Below are 6243 nucleotides of genomic sequence, written 5' to 3'. Positions count from 1 at the left end.
GCTCTTGGGGGTTACATGCCATCACAATGGATAGTCAGCAGGGGCAGGATGAGGCCACAAGTCACCGAGGGCAGAGGCCTCTTCATCTTCAATACCTGGCACAGTACTTAACCCCCAGGGCTCATGACACATATTAGGTGAAAGATGGAAGGAGTCAGCCCCTCAGATGGGTACCTGAAAAGGGAGGCAGGAAGGACCGAAAGAGGGGGTTGAAATGGAAATCGAGCCTGGCCCAGATTTATACTTTGGCTTTGGGCCAGCCTGAAACAGAACTAGACACTGACTAAAGGGAAGTTTGTCAAATTCTGAGATGCCACTACCTTTGCTTTCATGAAGCTTAGGTTCTAGCCTAGAAGAGGCTAGTAAATAGGATACATAAAGTCTTTTCATTGTTGTTTAATATTTTAAAATAACTTAAAATTTTTGGAAAATAAATCTATGTATAAAGGAGAGGGTAATAACCTGAGCCATTCTTTATATATCCTTACAGTCAAGAAAGACAGAGACAGAGAGACAGAGAGACAGAGAGACAGAAGAGAGAGGCAGATAGAAATGACACTGTAACTTGCTTTTAAATTCAGGTTGCAATGTATCATGAAATATTTTTCATGTCATTGGAATCTTTTTACCAGACAGGGATATAATTATTAATCTTGAAGTGAAGGATAACACACAGCAAATAATAGGAATAGCTGATACTACTTGAGTACTTACTGTCTGCCAGGTACTGCGCTAACTCATATTCAATGTATTGACTTGGGTTAGTCCTCATAACAACCCTGTGAGGTAGGCCCTATCATTATCCCCGATTTACACCCAAAATGCTAAGACATAGAAGGTTTGAATAACTTATAAAAGTGATGGAGCCAGGAGTCAGATCCAAAGGGTCTGGCTGTGACAGTTGGAAGAAGGTTGGCCACAGTGTCTTGTTGGAAGATTTGGCTCCCATTGCCTAGAATTCGGGCTAGATGTGGAAGGTCGAGCTTATCTTTCCCCTCACATTGAAGCTATCATGTCCCTTGCACGAAATTGGTGCCCACTCACCTATTAAATGAGTTCATTTATTGAGTCCCTGGAAATTTATTGAAGAAGAAACAGACATGTCCCAAGTTTTGATGATAAAGGATGACATATGAGACAGCATTTTGGACTGAACAAGGGGGTACATTTTTTGAACACCCATTTTCATTCTGTCCTCTTGGAGAGAAGAGGTACTTCTAGGAGAGAAGTACCTCTTGGTACTTCTTCTTGACGTGTCCTTGTTATAGCTCCTAGTCAGTTTGTATGTGGTAATGACCTCCCAAAACCTCTCTCAAAATTCTGCCAGAGGTTAGACAGAGTGAGGATGGGGGCCTGTGATGAGCAAGGGGTCTGCCAAAGGGATCATTCAATTAATAGCAGAGTACCTGACAAGTTATACTTTACTTTGCTGATTATTTCATCTCTGAGAAGATAGAGAACTCAATTTTGACAAGGAAGCAAGAACTAACTAATGAAATGATCTTGCTTTCTTGGCATGTGTAATAGCCAAGTAGAGAAATCTCTGTATGTAGTCCAAAACACAGACGTCATCTTCAGCTCCTCCCTCTCACACTCTTATCCAGGGCCACAGAGGACAGCTGGGCATGCCAGCCCCAGCCCCACTGCGAGAAGGTATATCGGCTCATAGGAATGCCCTTTTCTAAAGTGCATAAAGACCCTGAGTAGGCCACGGGGGCCTGCCCATATGAACCAGTCAGCATAATCCCTGTGCATCAGTCCTGATGTGTCCCTGTGCATCAGTCAAGTCCTGGCTGAAACTCATCCTCAAAATCTCTCACCACATCCTGGCCTTTCCATTTCCACTCCCACTGCCATATGTATTATTATTTCTCACATTGGAAGGAGCAGGCTTCTTCACCTCTGGTCTCTAATAGTCCAACCACCCCACCAACACCGCGGAATGAAAAGCACAATCATGCTACTTCCCCTCTTAAAAACTTTCACCCTCAAAGTAAAATCCAGAGAAGTTGGGCATATAAGGCTCAAAATAAGACTCCTGCCCATCTTTCCTGCCTCAGTTCCCACTCTGTCTCCCACTTGCATTTGCCAGTTACACCTCTATGCCTTTGTTCCGCTGTCCCATCTGTCTGGTAGGTCCTTCCCACCATTCTTCACCCCTCTTCATGTCCAGACAATGGCTTACACTCCTAGATTGAACATCGCCTCCTCCTGGAAGAATTCCCAGGTTTCCCTACTTCCCATTGAAGTCAATGCTTCTCTTCCTCACATGCTTTTATTAAAATATTCACTATCCTGTGTGGCCAGGGCTTTCTGATCATCTTACTCACTTCACTGTGAGCTCTGTGAAGGAGGAACTCTATCTTCTACACTTCTGTAGCCCCAGCTACTAGAAGTGCATGGAGCTCAGATTCTACAAAGATATGTACAAAATATGAAGAGGAAGCACAAACCCAAGAGTGTATTCATAAAGTTTAATGTGCCCATAAGAAATGTGCCATGGAGGCAAACCTAAATGAGGCAAGACTCAGAAATGCTTAAGACAAGCAGAATTCCTCAAAGTTGTATTTTGAGCCAGGATAGTCAGTAGAAAGAAATGTACTGCTTGGAGAAGCTGAAGCAATGTTAACAAACAAGTACAATAAGGCAGAGATTCTACTAACAGAATCCAATTTTACTCTGATATTCTCCGTCAAAGAGAATGGTCTTCAAATTGGGAAGGGAAGAGCAAACTAGTTGTAGCCCAGCATAGTGAAAATGATAGCACAATTTTTACTATACTATGTTTCTTGGCCTTGATTACACATTGGGATCACCTGAGGAGCTTAAAAACTCCGAAGCCACACCCTAGAACAAGGGTGAGACCCAGCTATCAGTAGCTTGCAGATCTCCTCAGCCAACATCAAGAACCTCTGTTCTACTTTTTTTTTTTAATGGAGCTAAAGCCTACAGACCCAGATGAATTACAGATGAAGAAACTGAAAAATCCTGCAGCAGAGAAAACCTAGAATATAGGACAGAGGCCAGAAAACTGGAAATGGGGTAGTGCTTTCTTGATATTCACAAAGAAAAAGAAAAAAAGTGTGGTGGAAACTGCTGAAGTTTAGCTCCAGGTTGATTCTTGACCCTATTCTAAAATTTTGGTAACAAAGACTACTTAGGAACATAACTGTGTTCCATCACGTCAATGGCATTAAACCAGTGTGAGTTCCCTGTGGGGCTTCTAGCTTGGCAGATCAAAGGGTGTTGCCAGGTGGTGTGCACAATGTAAAGAAGGGGACAGTTAAGGGGCTCCCGGTGAATGAGGGTCTGCACAGACATTTCCTATCTGTGCCCATTATACAGTGGCATAAGTGAGGCCTAGCAACTTAATTACTAAGATTTACAATACTCAAAAGACTTTCACATATATTGGTTCACACAATCCTTACAAATAACCTTGAGGTGACAGACATAATTGACTCAGAAACAGACCTTTAAGATGTCCAGAGACTTGTCCAAAGTCATAGAGTGAGAATGCAGCAGTGCCAAGTCCCAAAGCCAAGTGTCCTTACTGTCTGGAGCCTGTCTTCCCACCACCATCCCTTCTGGCTTGGGGGCTCTGATAACGACTTCTTGCGGTTATCTGTAACTGTTTGTGCCCAAGCCAGAACTTCAAAGGAAATCCTCACAGACACACATTCAGGGCTCCATCTTAGCTTGTGGGAACATAAATTCAGACTATGATGGCAAGCAGGGTAAAGGATTAGGGAGTAGGTGCCGAAGTGGTCGTTTTCTATAAGTGGCCAGAAAACACTACTCTGAGAGGGTGACAATCGAGCAGAGGGCCAAAGAAGGTGAGAGAATAACCTGCCGATGCTAGAAATGAGTGTTCTAGGCACAGGCACAACAAAGACAAAGGCTATGAGGTGGGACTTGCTCGGTATGCTCAAGGAACAGCAAGGAGGCCAAGGTGGCCAAGCTGGATAGTCAGAGAAGAGACCTGAGCCAGACCAGCTGAGTTTGCTCTGCTGCTTAAGGTTGAACATGGGGCTAGTCTCTAGTTTTCCCACTATTAGTAATGCTGCTGTGACGTTTGTACACTCTGCTCTTCTTCTGTACAGTTCTTTGAGGCAACGACCTAGTGTACAAGGAAGGACACCTGGCATGCTGCCTTGAGCCCTAGCTTTTCTGACTGATGAGAGATCACGGCATATTTCTCTTCTCTCCAAGTCTGTTTCTTCTGCTGTGAAATAAGAGATTGGGTCATGGGGTAGCTTCGAGATCTTTTAAGTCTGTTCCAGAAGGCAGCATCCCTGAGGTGCTAAAGGTACTTTACAGTTCTAGTCTTATTGGCAGATGGCATCGTAGAAAAGGTCAGTCTGGTCACAGAGCCCCACAAATACGGCTTCAGTTTCCACACTGACCCACGAGCATAGGGTGTGGTGAATGAGTATGTATGTGCTATAGAAATTCAGAAAAAGGTTCACCTAATTGAGACTTGAGAGGCAGGGCGTGGAAAAGGGCCAAGGAAGGCTCCTCAGAGAATGTGACAAATCTTCTACGTATTAGAGGAAGAAAAGAAATGAACCAGAGAAAGAGGCAAGAGAAGGGTGTCAGGAGCATGGGGAGTAGCACAGCGGAGGCTCAGGAAACTGTAAGGATGAGTGGCAGGTCATAATTAGATAAGAACGTGAAGCACAAAGTGGAGATTGAAAAGTTTAAGCAAACTATCTGGAAAATGAAGGGACAAGATGAGGAGAAAACTACTAACTTAAGAGAAAATCAAATTCCAAAATATTTAGGGCAATCATAATGCAATGGCGTTCACTTTGCCAGGACAGAGGTTTGAAAGCAACATCTCACACATCATTATTGCCTTTCTCCTGGCTTCCACCCTTCATCATTTGAACTCGTTGAAGTCTCCTCTAGCCTAAAAGCTTTTGCTTGTCTTTTCTTCTCACTTTCATCCAGTCTGTCTTTCAGTTCACAGTCTGGTTTCTTAAAGAGTTATCTATATTCACTACATTTTCTACTCTCCTCTCTTCAAGCTACTGCCACTTGTCTCTTCTTACTGAGGTCATTTATGACTCTTCGCTGGTGTATCTAGAGCTTACTTTTCAGCCCTCTACCTAACTGATTTTGACCTTAGTGTGATCTGACCTTATTGCTTACTCCCTCCATGTGGAAACCCTGACACTTCATTGCAATGCCTCTCTAGTCTGTAAGCCCCTTGAGGACGAGGCCCATGTCTGATTTAGTCATTGATGAAGCACCCATTGCCCAGTGTGATGCTGGCCCTATAACGAGCATCTGATAACTGTCAAATAAATAGCTCTCTTAGCATCCTTGATACCTCTCTATTCCAGTTGTACACCTATTTCTCTGATCCCTCATTTTCAGCTTCCTTCACTGAGTCCTCTTATTAAATGATTGTGTATGTAGACAAATATTCTTCTGTACAAAGATATTCATACAGAATGTTTATAATAACAAAAGGAGCAACTAAATGTCCATAAAATAGAGGAAACTGCTTAAATGTGGTACATTGTACATTATTATGCATATTATGCATTACATGCAGCCATTCAAATGATAATTATATGGACTTTAAATAAGTAAGCAAGTTTACAAAATCATATTAAATACAATAAGCTTACAAAACTATATGCACAGAATAATCCCAAACTAATTAATATTAAATATATGCTTAGAAAAAAAGTCTAGGAAAAAATATACAAAAATGTTAAGGTTATTTCTGGGTTTGGTTATTAAATGTTAAGGTTATTTCCGGGTGATTTTAGTGTATTTTTAAAACTTTTCCCCCATTTTTAAAAATTTAAATAACAGTCATATGTCTTCCCTAATAAAAAAGGAAGTTCTTTTAAATAATGTTTTAAAGAATATCTATTTCACTCTTCAGGACTTCTCTCCGTCGCTGGTATTTACCAATAGGTTTCTCTCCAACTCTGGCTTAGGAGAGAGGCTGATACATTTTTGATGACAACCAATAGGGTTTGTTGCTGTTGCTTTTAATTCTCATGTGCATATTTGGTTCAAATAATCTCTATGGCTGCACCACTCCATAAATTCCACCGTTTGCCCAAGCAACTTCTGACTCTGACAGAAACAGGGCATGTGACTAGGGCACAGCAGTCCCTCTCAGTGTAAGGACTCCCCATGACCACTGGATATCTCAACTCCTAGTTTTGTGACATTGCTAAACAGCCCCAAATAAGTGCTGTGAGCTATAGCTGGCTGTTC

General features: G+C 42.2%; 1 protein-coding gene across 4 annotated transcripts in view; it reads right to left on the bottom strand.

The window, feature by feature from the left end:
- GABRR1 (gamma-aminobutyric acid type A receptor rho1 subunit) overlaps positions 1-6243 on the bottom strand; it is a 29093-nt gene that overhangs the window by 20090 nt on the left and 2760 nt on the right. Inside the window, exon 2 of one of the 4 annotated variants that reach the window (XM_011367362.1) lies at positions 285-344. The exons of the other annotated variants lie outside the window; for them this stretch is intronic. The gene's annotated coding sequence lies outside the window, so the exon portion shown is untranslated. The remainder of the gene's footprint in view (positions 1-284; positions 345-6243) is intronic. 4 annotated transcript variants of the gene reach the window in all.

The sequence above is a fragment of the Pteropus vampyrus genome, unplaced genomic scaffold (assembly GCF_000151845.1).
Source record: "Pteropus vampyrus isolate Shadow unplaced genomic scaffold, Pvam_2.0 Scaffold133, whole genome shotgun sequence".
Lineage (NCBI taxonomy): Eukaryota > Metazoa > Chordata > Mammalia > Chiroptera > Pteropodidae > Pteropus > Pteropus vampyrus.
Note: the sequence above shows the minus strand (reverse complement) of the source record. Positions and strands in the feature narration are given on the sequence as shown.